Here is a 19,261-nt window from a genome sequence, read left to right as displayed (position 1 = left end):
AACACAGGTATAATGTGTAAGGTAACATACAGCCTTAACTCTAACACAGGTATAATGTGTAAGGTAACATACAGCCTTAACTCTAACACAGGTATAATGTGTAAGGTAACATACAGCCTTAACTCTAACACAGGTATAATGTGTAAGGTAACATACAGCCTTAACTCTAACACAGGTATAATGTGTAAGGTAACATACAGCCTTAACTCTAACACAGGTATAATGTGTAAGGTAACATACAGCCTTAACTCTAACACAGGTATAATGTGTAAGGTAACATACAGCCATAACTCTAACACAGGTATAATGTGTAAGGTAACATACAGCCTTAACCCTAACACAGGTATAATGTGTAAGGTAACATACAGCCTTAACCCTAACACAGGTATAATGTGTAAGGTTACATACAGCCTTAACCCTAACACAGGTATAATGTGTAAGGTAACATAAGCCTTAACTCTAACACAGGTATAATGTGTAAGGTTAACATACAGCCTTAACCCTAACACAGGTATAATGTGTAAGGTAACATACAGCCTTAACTCTAACACAGGTATAATGTGTAAGGTTACATACAGCCTTAACCCTAACACAGGTATAATGTATAAGGTAACATACAGCCTTAACTCTAACACAGGTATAATGTGTAAGGTAACATACAGCCTTAACTCTAACACAGGTATAATGTGTAAGGTAACATACAGCCTTAACCCTAACACAGGTATAATGTGATAAGGTAACATACAGCCTTAACTCTAACACAGGTATAATGTGTAAGGTAACATACAGCCTTAACTCTAACACAGGTATAATGTGTAAGGTAACATACAGCCTTAACTCTAACACAGGTATAATGTGTAAGGTAACATACAGCCTTAACCTAACACAGGTATAATGTGTAAGGTAACATACAGCCTTAACTCTAACACAGGTATAATGTGTAAGGTAACATACAGCCTTAACTCTAACACAGGTATAATGTGTAAGGTAACATACAGCCTTAACTCTAACACAGGTATAATGTGTAAGGTAACATACAGCCTTAACTCTAACACAGGTATAATGTGTAAGGTAACATACAGCCTTAACTCTAACACAGGTATAATGTGTAAGGTAACATACAGCCTTAACTCTAACACAGGTATAATGTGTAAGGTAACATACAGCCTTAACTCTAACACAGGTATAATGTGTAAGGTAACATACAGCCTTAACTCTAACACAGGTATAATGTGTAAGGTAACATACAGCCTTAACTCTAACACAGGTATAATGTGTAAGGTAACATACAGCCTTAACTCTAACACAGGTATAATGTGTAAGGTAACATACAGCCTTAACCTAACACAGGTATAATGTGTAAGGTAACACACAGCCTTAACCCTAACACAGGTATAATGTGTAAGGTAACATACAGCCTTTAACTCTAACACAGGTATAATGTGTAAGGTAACATACAACCTTAACTCTAACACAGGTATAATGTGTAAGGTAACATACAGCCTTAACTCTAACACAGGTATAATGTGTAAGGTAACATATACAGCCTTAACTCTGAAACAGGTATAATGTGTAAGGTAACATACAGCCTTAACCCTAACACAGGTATAATGTGTAAGGTAACATACAGCCTTAACTCTAACACAGGTATAATGTGTAGTAAAAGGTATATGTGTAAGGTAACATACAGCCTTAACTCTGACACAGGTATAATGTGTAAGGTAACATACAGCCTTAACCCTGACACAGGTATAATGTGTAAGGTAACATACAGCCTTAACTCTAACACAGGTATAATGTGTAAGATAACATACAGCCTTAACCCTAACACAGGTATAATGTGTAAGGTAACATACAGTCTTAACCCTAACACAGTTATAATGTGTAAGGTAACATACAGCCTTAACTCTAACAATAGCTATATAAAAACAGACTTTTTGGGCCTCCCGTTAGCTGAGTAATACAGACCTTTACGGCCTCTTGTTAGCTAAGTAATGTAGAGGTTTTGGGCCTCTTGTTAGGTAAGTAATACAGACCTTTTGGACCTCTTGTTAGCTAAGTAATACAGACCTTTTGGACCTCTTTTTAGCTAAGTAATACAGACCTTTTGGACCTCTTTTTAGCTAAGTAATACAGACCTTTTGGATCTCTTGTTAGCTAAATAATAAAGAACTTTTGAGCCACCTGTTGGCTAAGAAATACTGATCTTAGGGCCTCTTGTTAAATAAGTTATACAGATATATTTTGGGCCTCTTGTTAGGTAAGTAATACATGACCTTTTGGGCCTCTTGTTAGGAAAAGATTTTAGGTATCAGCTAAATTATACAATCTTTTGTGCCTCTTGTTAGGTAAGTTATACAGACATTTTGTGCCTCTGTTAGCTAAGTAATAAGATCTTAGAGACTTGTTAGCTCTCTTTTAAGCTCTGTAATACAGACCTTTTGGCCTCTTGTTAGCTAAGTAATACAGACCTTTTGGGTATCTTTTTGCTAAAATTATAGATCTTTTTGGGCCTCTTGTTTGGTTAAATGATACAGACCTTTCGGGCCTCTGTTAGCTAAATGATACAGACCCTTTGGGCCTCTGTAAGCTAAATGATACAGACCTTTTGGGCCTCTTATTAGCTAAGTAATACAGACATTTTAGGTAACTTTTCAGCTAAATTATACCAATCTTTTGGGCCTCTTGTTAGCTAAATGATACAGACCTTTTGGGCCTCCTATTAGCTAAGTAATACAGATCTTAGAGCCTCTTGTTAGCTTAATTTTACAGACCTTGTTGGCCTCTTGTTAGCTAAGTAATACAGACCTTTTGTGCCTCTTGTTAGCTAAATAATACAGACCTTTTGTGCCTCTTGTTAGTTAAGTAATACAGCCTTTTAGGCCTCTATTAAAAAGTAATACAGACATTTTAGGTAACTTTTCAGCTAAATTATACCAATCTTTTGGGCCTCTTGTTAACTAAATTATACAGACCTTTTGGGCCTCCTATTTAGCTAAGTAATACAGATCTTAGAGCCTCTTGTTAGCTACATTTTACAGACCTTGTTGGCCTCTTGTTAGCTAAGTAATACAGGACCTTTTGTGCCTCTTGTTAGCTAAGTAATACAGACCTTTTGTGCCTCTTGTTAGCTAAGTAATACAGACCTTTTGGGCCTCTTGTTAGCTAAGTAATACAGACCTTTTTGGCCTCTTGTTAGCTAAGTAATACAGACCTTTTGGATCTCTTGTTAGCTAAATAATAAAGAACTTTTGGGCCACCTGTTGGCTAAGAAATACTGATCTTAGGGCCTCTTGTTAAATAAGTTATACAGATATTTTGGGCCTCTTGTTAGGTAATACAGACCTTTTGGGCCTCTTGTTAGCTAAGTTATACAGACCTTTTAGGTATCTTTTTGCTAAATAATACAGATCTTTTGGGTGTCTTGTTAGCTAAATGATACATACCTTTTGTGCCTCTTGTAAGCTTAATAAAACAGACCTTTTGCCTTTTGTGCCTCTTGTAAGCTAAGTAATACAGACCAATTTGGTCTCTTAAATGAATTTAGAAAAAAATTAATTGACCCATGGAGGTCCCTTGTTAAAGAAGACTTAATTAGATATCTTATTGTGGACTTCATCAATAAAACTAAAGAAAAATGTGTTTAATGTTTTTATTTGTAATCTAATATGCAAAAAATACATGCCGAAATTTATATTGCTCTTATATATGTGAATTGTACCCACATACACAGCATTCTTATTTATAGAGTAAAATATGACAGATGCAAACAAATAAACTCATAAATTCCTTCGTTTTAATATGTGAAAATACCTCTACTCAAATTTAATACTTCATTTGCTGTCAAATTCAGATAATAAATCTGCCTTAATATTTCTCAAATATCTGTAGCTGATGGATATTCTTGTTATCTATTAGGTTTTCACGCCTCTAAAACCAAAAATGTAACTTTTTGTAAGAGGTTTACAAAGCTGGTCTTTTGATTAGATCATTTATTTTTCTATAAAACCTTTAGAATTTTATCAGATATCATGTATTTGTTTTTAAATTTTATTTTTGTGTATAACTAGCATGTGTAATATGGAAATGAAAATAAAAAAAACTTTTTTTTTATAGACTAAAATACATTTTGACATTCATTTTCTTCAGTTTTAATTTTATTTTTAAATTGATATCTATGGCTATGATATATCCCTCATACTTCAGTTTAGATGGTACTCTACTTAATATACCAGATAGATTTTAGAAGTCCTTAAAGATGATAATTATTGTACTTTAACATTTTGGCGATATAAAAGTTGAATAGTAAAACAATAAAAAATGTATAAAGATGTGAAAAAAATGGTATATATGCATATCATGAAAAGGAAATGATTGAAACAAATGTTTCCTGTTAAATGCATTAAAAAACACTAAAAAAAATATTTGTATTATATTTACATGTATTCAGACGAAGAAAGTCTTGCATATTAATTAGGGCGAAAGAAAATGAAATTATTTAAAGGCCCTCTATCTTTCCGAAACGGCTTTTAATTTTTAAAATCGGAATGTAAAACGAGATCGATAATTTTGAAGAGTCGCAAAAGTAATTAACTTGCCGTTAATACTACACGTATTATCACCTATTGAACAGTTTGATTTAAATAAATAAAATGTTAATTTTCATAACGCAGGTCGTCTTATGTTTCCCGCTGTCGTCCTTATGCCATGCTAGTTGAATATCACTGCATCAGATGGCAAAACAGCGAAATGGTTCTCCACTGTCATCATATATTACGCAAGAAATTTTGCATATGTTTGGTGTTGTTACCTCATCATCGGTCATCCATATGTCTTTTTTGAAACCTTTAAATTTTGCTCCGGAAAGGTAGTGGGCCGTTTCGGAAAGGTAGTGTCCCTTTAAAAAATAAATACATTGTATAAAATAAATAAATTTGTTTGAATTATTTATTTTTTTGGTTTCTAATGTTATTTTTATAGTTTTAATTTGCAAAAATTACCATCTGATTTCATTGGAAAATGATTTTGTGTCTCTTAAGAAAAAAATGATGAGCTGCACAAATTTATTGTGCCATATCTTAATTCATTCTGTTTTAAATCCATCTGTAAACTACTAGATAATACATAATTCTGAAACATTATCAAGGTGGTGCTATGATTTATTATAAATCTCACATGTCTAGCATTTCTATGATGGAGGAGCGTATATCATACAGAATTCTGGGGCTTCAAAACAAAAAATGATAGATTGAAATAATTATCCTCTGCTAATACATGATAAGCCATGGGTAAAACAAAAGTACACACACACAATTTTATGAGAAATGAAAAAGCTTTAAAATCAGTGGAACATGAAGAGACATTAAAAGTTATGGCCGCTTTTATGTGATATTAACTTACAAGTTGTCAGGTTTATGTGAAATTTTACTGTCGGGGAAACTTTAAGGCTGCCTTCACTGTTGTTTGTATTATCTATATAGGAAAGTACATGCTTGGTTTTATAAAGTTGGAGATAGAAGCTTTAAGGTTTATCCTGGGATGTTTGTATACAAGTATCGCAGGTGTGTATTAAAAAGATAGAAAGCAAAACTTTAGTAAAGATACTTTGAATCCAACGGTTTGAGGCTTGTTCATATCTCTCTTTGGAGCGATACCTATTATATAGGGATAAATATTTTATGGGGGATCTATATTCTATGGGAGATTATACTTATCTTAATTTAACACACCATATACTGACCCCAATACTCACCAAGGTTGACAATTTTTACAGAGGTTATTCTTTATTTCCAAATTTAAGAATTATCTGCCCCTTTAATGTGACGTCACATGTTTTGCAAGCAAATCATACTTTCCTAGAAAACAATGTGAATTAAGCTCTCAAAAAATGTCAAAACAATTGATAATAAATAAACTTCATTTCTTTTACATTGATTAAGAAACATTTTATACAACTTAGTGGGAGGACACCAGAGTGCCCAGAGAAAATCCAGATGATCGGGCAGGTGACCCCTTTAACCTTTTTACGTCAGTAACGGGGGATCGCACCCCAGCTAGTTATGTGAAAGGCCAGTGGCTTAACCACTACACCACCTGACCACCCTTTTAATACCTATGTGCAAGGGAGAAAATTGTTATGTGCAAAAATGGAATGATAAATATAGGTTTTATTTTATTTAAAAAAAAATGTATTTGAGAAAGTGTTTAAATTAAAGGAAATAAAATTTCAATGTTGACTATATAAGATAGCCTTTCATTGTAGAATTAGAAAACTTTTTCAAAGTATTTGTTTTATTTCTAATGCTTTCCAATTGTATGTTAAGTGTGATTAAATGATTAAAGAATTATCCAATCTCATCTTGTGGAACCTTTAATTTAGTGAAATCTTGTGAAGTAGATTTATTAAATAAATGTTAATTTCTGTTTCTTTGTTGCAGTAAATGTTGAGGTACACGGTTTGGATTGGAGGCCCATTATCCCTTGATGTAATCAAACAAACGGCCTATAATAGAGCTTGTTAATTTAGGGATAATATGATCCACATTTTTAACAGGCTTCTTACACTTTATTTAGGGTAAATAACACTAAAGGGTGAAAAGCATTGACATCCCATCTGGTACCCAATTTCTGTGTAGTATTATGTGTATGGGAGTCCTTATACCATAGACTTGTGTAACACCAATATCATCTTTATCATCGAAAAAACGTTGATATTTTGAACTTAAATAATAGTCTATAGACGCCACCCGAATAAATGTAATGATACTGCATATTCAGATACGATCTTTAATTAAAGTCTTCTTTAATGAAATTTCCTTGAACAATAGAAATTTTTCCCTGGAATTTTTAATGTTTGGTTCATATGATATAATAGAGTAAATAAATGATCTGAGCTACTGTTTTTCTACTGTAACACTTTGTCTATTAGTCAGTAGATGATCAACGTATTCCTTCCATTAAGCTTGCCATACTTTAGTAAATGGGGGTCTGAGGGAGGGAGTGAAATTGCTCTGAGCCTTCCCCATTTTTCTGGCATAGAATGCTCTTGATAATGTTAAATGGGAAATGTCAAAAAATACAACATAAAAATAATAAGCCGAGTGTTTCTCTCTTGTTTGGTTCTGTCTATAGTGGGAAAGAGAACAACTGAAGAAAGTTACTTATATACATAACATACTTATAACTATAGCAGCCAGGAATATTAGGGTACAACTCAATTGAATGTATCAAATAGGATCGTACATAAGTGATACTATTACAGCACCACATGTGGCACCTTTGCATCTATACCACTGCACCATATATGTGGCACCTCCGAACCATAGGGCACAGTTAAGGTTTCAGTTATATTCTGGTGCCAGAGAAGAGGGACTGGAGGGGTGGGGTAGTGGTAAAAGACAGTCACTTTAACTAGTACTCTGGTATCCCAAGGGAGGGTACAGGAGGGGGAAGGGGAAGACTGTGAAATATATAGGAAAACCTTCCCTAAATAACTGGACCTTTGGGTACCTGAAGGAAGAGCACAGGAAGGATGGCCATGGGGGAGGGGCATGTCAGTCAATCCCAGGCATACATATCCTGCCTAGGATCTTTCAGCATTTAGAAGGTCACATGTTGCCTCTATGATGCTGTGTATTTAAAGTAGGTCACAGTGACCTACATTTTAAAGTTTGACCTACAACAATACAAGAGCTATTCACTGATGTTGTACTTTCAGATGAAACACAGGATAGGGACTACAATTCTACAAGTTTGACACATCATGAATACTTCAACCAAGAAAGGGGGAATGTGATTCAGAAGTGTTGGTAAAGGTAGCATGTACTTTGACAATGAAGGTCATTACACCTATTACACATCATGCCAGTAAATTGTGCAGTATCAACTTAATAAAGAATGACGGTGTAATTGATTAGGCCCATTGTCTGTATTAGCATGAAAGGCTATACAGTCATGGCTGCTAATGTACCCTGATCAGGTCTGCGCTTTATTCTACTAAAGAACGGCTAATGTGGTAATTTATAGACTTTCCTGTCTCCAACTTATTCTGTTTATCTATTACTTTTACCTGGTAATGATCTTATAACGAGTATCAGTAAAGGGAATTATTTATGTAAATGTCCTGTTGTGATTTGTTGGATAATTAAGAAGTCTACATGTAATGTTTCATGATCATCTCTAACTAATCGTTGTTTTAACTTAGAAAGGATGGTGGTTACAGGCTTTGAAAAGTCCTTGAATTTATATGTTGGCCTTGAAAGTCCTTTAACCTCTTCTCAAAAACCGTTAGGCCTAGAGTACTGATATTGGTCATAGTATGGACTTGGGATTCAAAGCCCATTGTTTTTGTTCAAGGTCACAAGGGTCAAATTTCTGAAGCTCTGTATGGCAGTAAACCTTGACATTGGACTTACAGACAGCATGTGGAGAGGATGTTTCCAAGTTTAAATGATCATGACTTTCAGTCAAGGTGACAGGACTCAAATGAATGTTCATATGATTACTTCATCAAAGTGGCCTAGAGATCTGATATTGGAGGTATTTATTGATATATACCAAGGCTGTATTGCTTTATTGAATGATTGACTTATAATCTTTATGCAAGGTCACAGAGATTGAATATACTGAAATCTTTTTTAATAACTTCCTGAGACTTGTACTTATATTTGGCCTGAGATCAGTATTCTTGATTGTGTGACTACCATTGATTAACTACAAAATTGATTAAAACAATGAATATGTCTCTCATTCAAGATCATAATAAGAGTGAAATAATTTCATTTCTATAATAAAGATTCCTAGACGTAATAGATGTAGTATGATTGCCACTTATAGCCTCCTCCCCATAGAACTCGTCCTGTCCTGACTCATCATATCTTGTCATGTCCCTTTCTGGTTTTGTTTGAAGGCAAGAGCATTTTTGTCATACAAACATTTTGATTTAAATGACCCTTTGGCTTTTAAGATGGCTGATATTTTCATAATGAACTATTCTATATTTAAAAGTATATGTAGTTAAAGTGTATATTTAGTGGTGAGTATCCAAAACTTAAAGGTTACGACCATGTGTGGTATTGGGTGCCTTCAAGGTTACGACCATGTGTGGAATTGGCTGCCTTCAAGGTTACGACCATGTGTGGAATTGGCTGCCTTCAAGGTTACAACCATGTGTGGAATTGGCTGCCTTCAAGGTTACGACCATGTGGCCTTCAAGGTTACGACCATGTGTGGAATTGGCTGCCTTCAAGGTTACAACCATGTGTGGAATTGGCTGCCTTCAAGGTTACGACCATGTGTGGAATTGGCTGCCTTCAAGGTTACAACCATGTGTGGAATTGGGTGCCTTCAAGGTTACGACCATGTGTGGAATTGGCTGCCTTCAAGGTTACGACCATGTGTGGAATTGGCTGCCTTCAAGGTTACGACCATGTGTGGAATTGGCTGCCTTCAAGGTTACGACCATGTGTGGAATTGGCTGCCTTCAAGGTTACGACCATGTGTGGAATTGGCTGCCTTCAAGGTTACGACCATGTGTGGAATTGGCTGCCTTCAACACTACTCCTTCATTCCTCTTGTATGAATCAACTAAACCTTTTTATTATATAAAAGTATTTTTAGTCGGCCATTCAACATGTCGTTCATACGTTGATTTCCTTGTTTTTTTCTTTGTAGAAATGGTCCATCAAATGTTACAGGCATTTCCGGCATATATCTCACTCCCCCCAACAGAACTCCCTTCAACTTATAGTACCACAGTGTTCTCTGTTTCCCATTTTCAGTTAAAAACAAACCTGCTTCTTGTTTCAAATGAAAATTCTCAACAGTTTGAAGGTTGAGGTTATAGAATTAGAGCCTATTTGGCCATCATATTCCTTTTATGAGAAAATGATTTTATAGTCCAAGATAATCTGTTTAGCAGCAGACTACATTGGTGCTTCCAGAGTTATTACTTGTGTGTGTACCGCCACATGGGTTTGATTAAAAAGCACCATTTCAGAGCGGGTTATAGTCTTGTACATGTGTTTTCATCGTATTCTGACAAATTGTACGGCTTACTTTAAAGAGAAAACTTTGTTCCAGCTAAGTTCACCAAAGAAACAGCTTTTTGAATATGAAAATTGACTCATCTATTTTAGGAAATAGTAATTCATGTCAAGGTTTTCTAAGCAGTTTAGTAGGATGAAGGATGATTCAGGTAAATGAAGTTATAATTTTGAAAATAATTTAATAAAATATTACCTCCATATATCGGATTGTTTTAGAAGTCCCCTACTGGGAACAAGAGAGACTATAAGTTAGTTTAGTGTCCATCTTTACTTTTGTCCTTTCTGAACCTTATCTTTTCTGTAATATTATTGGACTGGGTTGATCATCGGAGACTGAGTGACTCAGTCCATATAGCATTCAACTAATGTTTGGAGTTCCTGGGTTCGAATTCCAGTCTGTTTGCTACATTTTCTTCTCTCCTGTATTATGTTGGAATGAAGAACAACTTTCATTTGAGGGTGTATGTATAGATTCCCAGGTAGCAGACGAGGGATTTAGGCACATTTACAGAGCCCCTATTTTTTTTACCCTATCTCCTGAATATGTAACACTTTGAGTCCCATAATCAGGCTCTTGGTTTTGATGTACAACATAAAGATTATGTAAGATTTTTGTCTTTTGCTTAATCTATAACAATTTCATACACGAATTTAAACCAATAACAGTCAACAGTTGACAAGTAATTGAGAATGATTGATAAGCGGTTTGCTTGGGCGGCCATTTTGTTTTTCCACTATATAAGATTACTGAATCTACTGATACTAATTATAGATAGAACTTGACATGAACAAAATAAATCATATTATTATCCTTATTTTTTTTCATAATTTTTATTTCCGGAAACTAATCTTTATGGCAAATATTACATAATGTACTTGTGGTAATGGTTACAGAATCAAAGTGAATCTGCCATCTCTAAAACCTTATCTGAAAATATACAAGTACAGCTGTTCTTACACAGAGTACACCAGAGTATAGATGATAAAACTGTCTATAATGTTTGTTAGAAGGTTGTAATCGGTTAATTTTCCTTTTATCTCTTCAAGTTTTCATCTGTGTTACATGTAGTGAATTATCAGGATTAATTATTCACAAGACTTACCAGTACATAGAACATTGTTATTGGAATAACCCTCACTGTTGAAATAGGTTTTGTCCCGAAAATGGTTTCCGTGTCTTAACATAAGTTCCCTTGAGGTGACCAAACATAAACTTAATGGTCACCTGTATTTTATCGAGAACTTTCTTGTTGTTGGTTCGTGGGTTTCAAGGTCAAAGGTCAAGGTCACTTGGTAATAAAAGTATTGTGTCGATACAAAAACTTGTGAGTTCTATTTTGATGATTAAACTCAAAGTTCATGGACTCTTCAGTTCAAAGGTCAAAGCAATCGTGTTTAAACTATAAATTAAGTTTAAGAGCAATGCATTTCCCTAGAGCCAGCTTTTAACAATATGTTTTACTCTACAGTGTTTTAAATAGCGTGTGGACAGCATGACCTCCACTTTCAAGGATTGTATTGATATTCCGTGGTTATCTGCCCTTTGCTGACTGTCTCATTGTTTACAATTTTCATCCCTTTGTCATCATTATTTTAAGTGGTTTGCCCATCGAGAACGATCTTTTTTGTTTTCTGATTCTATGTATGTGAATAGATGTTTACTTAGTTTACTACTTTCCTGAAGAAAGATTGCATACTAAGTATTGTTACTGTGTTTTACCCTCAGAAGGGACAAAGATTTATCAATTATCATTAAGAGATTCTCAAATTATTAAACATAAGGTTTTCCATAACAGTCAAGAATCAGAATACATACAGATGATGAATTTGTGGCATACAAAAAACTGTAATGGATTTTGATTAAGAGAGTTATTTTGATTATTTTCATACTTTCCCTCCAGAAAATGTTTAGAAATGTCGTTTTTACAATTTTGACCTCTAGTTAGAAAATAAAAGTGTTGTTTCAAGTCTAATCAGTGAACAGCATAAAGTTATTTTCCTCAACATTGGTACTGACCACTTGAACAGTTTTTTTCTCAGCTCGAGAAAACAGATTCCATATTTTCTGTTGACCAATAAGATTTGTATATATTCTATTCTTTTCTTTTTTTTTTTTTTGCTGTTGACATTTTTGTTTAGCTCCTTATTCTTTGCATTGCTTTATTGGAAAATTATTTCATTGTTGCCTTCTTCTTTGATGATATTCCTTGGTACTGAAGGGATCTTTCTCAAATTTTCCATATGTAGGTTTCCCCTAGGACCTCCCGCTATTTTTGATGTCCTTCCGAGTGTTTTGATAGTTAAAAGTTTGTTTACGGCTAAATCTCAGAAAGTACTGAAGGGATCTTTCCTCAAATTTCCCCCTATTTGTTGAGGTTCCCCTAGGACCCTAGTATGTGCATATTTAGTATTGAAGGGATCTTTCTCAAATTTCATATGTAGGTTCGGCTATCAAATTTCATATGTAGGTTCCTCTTGGACCCTAGTTCTGCATATTACTCTTGGATGGATAGTTAAAGTTTGTTACAGTTGTTGATTGTGCATTCCGGCCCAGGTAGCCATCTTGGATTTTGATAGTTAAAGATTTGTTACCGCTATTTCTCAGAAAGCACTGAAGGGATCTTTCTCCCCATTTCATTGAGGTATTAGGACCCCAGTTGTCGCATTTGTGATCTCCCTGCATGTTTTGACATTCTATTTGTTATCTCCCCTTTAAGATATTCTTTAGTCCTTCCTTGACAATATTTAGTGGTTATCCCTTTTTCTTGACTTTTTTTTAGTTATTTACATTGATGACTTTTTTGAATTTCTTTGAATATTACTCGGTTTCTCTTTTCTTGACATTCAGTGATATCCCCCTTTTACATAAATTTTAATCTCTCCTTTCTTGGTTCTTTATTTATCTTTCATTTTCATTGTTGATGATTGATAAATTATTCACCTTGGTTGACATCCATTTGGCATCTCCCAGTTGTAAAAAATCTTTATTATAATAAGTTTTTTTCCTTTCGTGAGGCATCCTTAGTTATGTCCTCTTTGTTGATGTAACTTATTTATCTCCCCTTTGTAGATAGTCCATAATTCATAATTATCTCCCCATTGTTGACAATTCCTAGTCATGCCCCCTTTGTTGATGTAACTGAATTACTCCTCCTTGAAATCTCTATAATTATCTCCTCATTGTTGACAATCCTCAGTTATGTCCCTTTGTTGATATTCCTTAGTTATCTCCCCATGGTAGACTGTCCATGTTTATCTCCCTTTCCTGACATTCCTGACTCATCACTTGTCTGCCATGTCCATTCTAACTTACAATGAGTTGTCAGTGCTCAATCAGGCATGGTCTTAATCAAGATAGATGACCAATGGTCAAGTTACAGCTACAGGGGTTCTAAATTCTCAAGACAGTAATGCATGGCCAGCTTAACGTAGGGTCAATATGTTCAGAAAGTAAATGGCTTTGAAAATGCAGTTATTTCTTATTTAGAAAATACTTTAGTGTCCAGTTTGAAAACATGGACATTTAATTACTTCTTGTTGAAGAAATAAAATCCTTCTGTTTCTTTTGAAACATTTGATCACAAAATACATTACTTTAAAATACAAGCTGTGACTGATGCAGGCTGGAGGCTTATGAAGCTTTATATTTTAAATTGGCATTAAATCTATAAATTAGATACACAATAAGTGTTTACAAGGATGTTTGTATTGTAATTGCAGGACTAAAGAAATTTCAAGCTGACCATACTTTGTTAGTTGTCTCCTGTCAGATAGTGGACAGGAGGTGTGCTGGTCATTAGGAAGTGACCACAAATAATTATTAGGAATAGAGTAATAGCCAGGGTCCTAATGAGTTTAACTGGTCAGTCTGGCCCAAGACTGGGCATTGCATAGTCACACAGGATATAACTAATGAAATACCTTACTGACACCTGAAAAGTTTCCTAGATGTCAACTGTTCTTTGATTTTGATATTTGACATGTAGAAAGCTAATCTGTAAGCCTGACAAATGTTTAACTAATTGTCCTTTTCATAGGCAGGATCTTCTGATAAAAAGTGTCCAGTTTGTGGTTTCGAGCTACTTAGAGACTTGTTTATCTATCGTCTGGAGTAGACAGGTTCTGGTTTGGGCAAGGTCTAGTTCATAAAGGGACCTGTAGAGACAGCTTCAAGATATGTAGTCATAATTTAATTTCATATGTTACACTCATTTCTATTGGTTAGATCTTTGAGGTATTTATATATTATTGTTTTCTTTGAGGTTATTTTTCCATAGACCGAAAAGAGATTGGGGTGGTTATCTACCTTTAATCTTTGAATTGTATGTCCACGTATTATGACGTCATTGATATATTTGTATCGTTTTTTGCGGTCGGGAGGAATGTTAAACAGCGGCACAGTCATGTACGAGTGGGAAAAAAACATTGGTCAAACTGAATTATTGGATAAGATATCAATGCACCACAACTCAATTTGTATTATTGCAAAATAAGTAAAATTAAGGAAATTCATGCCTAATTAGTACCTGATTGAGTTATCTTAATTAAATTATAAGCATTATTCTCAATATCTTTTGGGGTTATGCAGTCATAGTAAAAAAGCAGACGGACTTTCTTTTTCATAGACGCTTCGTGTCTATGAAGAATGTCCTTCCATTTTTTGTCTATGACTTCATAACCCCAAAAGATATTGAGAATAATGCTTAAAAGGTCTTGGTTTGGAAAGGGTATGGTTTAAACAAGGTCTTGATAAAGCAGTGCTTGAGGTCTGCTTGAAACAAAATCATACAAAATCAGGGTAAGTTAATCCAGGATCTGTTTACAAAGTTTCTTGTTTAAAGGAGTCAAGTTTAAAATTTATCATTTTGTTTAGGTAGACTTAAGCTTTGGTTAAGACAGTTGGTTCAGAGAAAATCCAGTTAATGAATGTTCTGGTTTAGACATTTTACAGGTTTAGTGAAAGTCCAGTTAACATAGGTTCTGGTTAAGACATTTTACATGTTTAGAGAAAGTCCAGTTAACATAGGTTCTGGTTAAGACATTTTACAGGTTTAGTGAAAGTTCAGTTAACATAGGTTCCTGGTTAAGAGAAAGTCCAGTTAACATAGTCATAGGTATCTGGTTAAGACGGTTCAGTTTTTCTGGAGAAGACCAGTTTAACATAGGTTTTAGTTAAAGTCCAGTTAACATACTAGGTTCTGACATTTTTAAGACTGTTTGGGTTTAGAGAAAGTCCAGTTAACATAGGTTCTGGTTTAAGACAGTTTACGGGGTTAAAGTCCAGTTAACATAGGTTCTGGTTAAGAGGTTTGTAGACAGTTAATTACAGGTTCTAGTTAAGAGAAAGTCCAGTTAATATAGAGTTCTGGTTAAGACAGTTATACAGTTTAGAGAAAGTCCAGTTAACATAGGTTCTAGTTAAGAGAAAGTCCAGTTAACATAGGTTCTGGTTAAGACCAGTTTAGGGTTTTGAAGAGAAGTCCAGGTTAACATAGGTTTCTGGTTTAAGAGGAGAGTTCAGTTAAACATAAGGTTCTGGTTAAGAGAAAGTCCAGTTTAACATAGGTTTCTGGTTAAGAGAAAGTTCAGTTAACATAGGTTCTGGTTTAGACAGTTTATGGGTTTAGAGAAAGTCCAGTTAACATACTAGGTTCTGATTAAGACAGTTTGGTTTAGAGAAAAGTCCAGTTAACATTTCTGGGTTAGGACGTAGTTAACAGGTTTTAGAGAAAGTCCAGTTAACATAGGTTCTGGTTTTAAGTTTACAGGTTTAGAGAAAGTCCAGTTAATATAGGTTCTGTTTAGACAGTTCTACAGGGTTAGAGAAAGTCCAGTTAATATAGGTTCTGGTTTAGACAGTTTACAGGTTTAGAGAAAGTCCAGTTAACATAGGTTCTAGTTAAGAGAAAGTCCAGTTAACATAGGTTCTGTTTAGACAGTTTGGTTTTTAGAGAAAGTAGGTTCTGGTTAAGACTGTTTACAGGTTTAGAGAAAGTCCAGTTAACATAGGTTCTGATTTAGACTGTTTGGTTTAGAGGAAGTCCAGTTAACAAAGGTTCTGGATTAGACAGTTTTAGAGAACAAAGGGTCTGTGTTTGGTTATGTTTGCTCAGGATTTATTAAGTTTATTATAAACAAGTGTTATTCCTCTTAACCCTCCTATTTTGAAGGGTTATAGTCATGTCAAATTCTCAAACATTATGTCTAGAGTTTTTTAACCAGCTGCAGTTTTATCAACATATTTATAATTTTGAGAATAATCCTGTTTGTGTATATAGGATGAATATGATTGCTGGAAGTAGCGATCTAGGCCCATTTCGCTGTTATCGGTACTGTTAATCTACCGTAATGTACATTTACGTTTCCTCTCTAACCCCAAATGGTTTTTTGTTTCTTTGAAAGCGACATAGTTTTTATCCTCATCGGTCCATCTCATGTGCCAAGTCTGACCGTTAAGATGTGATGATATTTTATATGTGTCCCCACGTCCAATTTCACTGTGATCTGTATGTTAAACACATTAATCATCCCTCCGCTCTCTGTACATATATATACACTTATACTTCTATATGGCTATTAAACAGCGTACTGAAACAACACAAGAAAGGCAACAACAAAATCATTCCCATAAAATGATCCCTTAAAAAATATTGTGAACTCTTAAGGAAAAATGCATTAATCAAAATTAAATGGCTGTAAACAGGTTTCTTAGTAGTGAAATATAGAGGTACATATCAAAGTTTATAGCCGTGGAAAAAAGGTAAAATATAGAGGTACATGTCAAAGTTTATAGCTGTGTGGAAAAAAGGTAAAATATAGAGGTACATATCAAAGTTTATAGCTGTGTGGAAAAAAGGTAAAATATAGAGGTACATATCAAAGTTTATAACTGAGTGGAAAAAAGGTAAAATATAGAGGTACATATCAAAGTTTATAACCAAGTGGAAAAAAGGTAAATTATAGAGCTGGAAAAAAGGTTAAATATAGTACATATCAAAGTTTATAAACCGAGTGGAAAAAAGGTAAAATATAGAGGTACATATCAAAGTTTATATACAGACGGAGTGGAAAAAAAGGTAAAATATAGAGGTTTACATAATCAAAGTTTATAACCGTGTGGAAAAATAAGGTAAAATATAGAGGTACATATCAAAGTTGTATAACACCAGAGTGGAAAAAAGGTAAAATATTAGAGGTACATATCAAAGTTTATAAACACAGTGGAAAAAAGGTAAAATATTGAGGTACATATCAAAGTTTATAACGGGTAAAAAGCGTGGAAAAAAGGTAAAATATAGAGAGTACATATCATATCAAAGTTTAGAGGTAACAAAGTGGAAAAAAGGTAAAATATAGAGGGTACATATCAAAGTTTAATAACAAAGTGAGTTGGGAAAAAAGGTAAAATATAGAGGTACATATCAAAGTTTATAACCAAGTGGAAAAAAGGTAAAATATAGAGGTACATATCAAAGTTTATAACAAAGTGGAAAAAAGGTAAAATATAGAGGTACATATCAAAGTTTATAACCAAGTGGAAAAAAAGGTAAAATATAGAGGTACATATCAAAGTTTATAACACCAAAGTGGAAAAAAGGTAAAATATAGAGGTACATATCAAAGTTTATAACTATGAGTGGAAAAAGGTAAAATATAGAGGTACATATCAAAGTTTATAGCCGTGTGGAAAAAAGGTAAAATATAGAGGTACATATCAAAGTTTATAACCAAGTGGAAAAAAGGTAAAATATAGAGGTACATATCAAAGTTTATAACCAAGATGGAAAAAAGGTAAAATATAGAGGTACATATCAAAGTTTATAAACGAGTGGAAAAAAGGTAAAATATAGAGGTACATATCAAAGTTTATAGCCGTGGGAAAAAAGGTAAAATATAGAGGTACATATCAAAGTTTATAACCAAGTGGAAAAAAGGTAAAATATAGAGGTACATATCAAAGTTTATAACCAAGTGGAAAAAAGGTAAAATATAGAGGTACATATCAAAGTTTATAACCGTGTGGAAAAAAGGTAAAATATAGAGGTACATATCAAAGTTTATAAACGAGTGGAAAAAAGGTAAAATATAGAGGTACATATCAAAGTTTATAAACGAGTGGAAAAAAAGGTTAAAATATAGAGGTAAAATATAGAGGACATATCAAAGTTTATAACTGGTGGAAAAAAGGTAAAATATAGAGGTACATATCAAAGTTTATAACCAAGTGGAAAAAAGGTAAAATATAGAGGTACATATCAAAGTTTATAACCAAGTGGAAAAAAAAGGTAATGAAAATAAGAGGTACATATCAAAGTTTATAACCGAGTGGAAAAAAGGTAAAATATAGATAGGTACATATCAAAGTTTATAACCGAGTGGAAAAAAGGTAAAATATAGAGGTACATATCAAAGTTTATAACCAAGTGGAAAAAAGGTAAAATATAAAGTTTATAACTGGTAAATATCAAAGTTTATAACCGAGTGGAAAAAAGGTAAAATATAGAGGTAACATATCAAAGTTTATAAACGAGTGGAAAAAAGGTAAAATATAGAGGTACATATCAAAGTTTATAAACTGAGTGGAAAAAGGTAAAATATAGAGGTACATATCAAATGTTTATAGCCGTGTGGAAAAAGAGGTAAAATATAGAGGTACATATCAAAGTTTAAGTAAACGAGTGGAAAAAAGGTAAAATATAGAGGTACATATCAACAGTATATAACTGTGAAAAAGGTAAAATATAAGAGAAATTATCAAAGTGGATAAAGAGTGGAAAAAAGGTTAAAATATAGAGAGGTACATATCAAAGTTTATAAACGAGTGGAAAAAAAGGTAAAATATAGAGGTACATATCAAAGTTTATAACCGAGTGGAAAAAAGGTAAAATATAGAGGTACATATCAAAGTTTTATAAACGAGTGGAAAAAAGGTTGAAAATTATAGAGGAACATATCAAAGTTTATAACCGAGTGGAAAAAAGGTAAAATATAGAGGTACATATCAAAAGTTTATAACACGACGGAAAAAAAAGGTAAAATAGTAGAGGTACATATCAAAAGTTTATAACGAGTGGAAAAAAGGTAAAATATAGAGGTACATATCAAAGTTTATAAAACCGTGTGGAAAAAAGGTAAAATATAGAGGTACATATCAAAGTTTATAAACCAAGTGGAAAAAAGGTAAAATATAGAGGTACATAACAAAGTTTATAACC

General features: G+C 33.6%; 1 protein-coding gene across 1 annotated transcript in view; it reads left to right on the top strand.

Moving 5' to 3' along the window:
- Positions 1–19,261, top strand: part of LOC138317515 (brother of CDO-like) — a 201,007-nt gene that overhangs the window by 41,394 nt on the left and 140,352 nt on the right. The gene's annotated exons all lie outside the window — the stretch shown is intronic.

This window comes from Argopecten irradians, chromosome 3 (genome assembly GCF_041381155.1).
Source record: "Argopecten irradians isolate NY chromosome 3, Ai_NY, whole genome shotgun sequence".
Classification (NCBI taxonomy): Eukaryota; Metazoa; Mollusca; class Bivalvia; order Pectinida; family Pectinidae; genus Argopecten; species Argopecten irradians.
The sequence above is the reverse complement of the archived record's forward strand: the minus strand, read 5'-3'. Positions and strand labels throughout refer to the sequence as shown.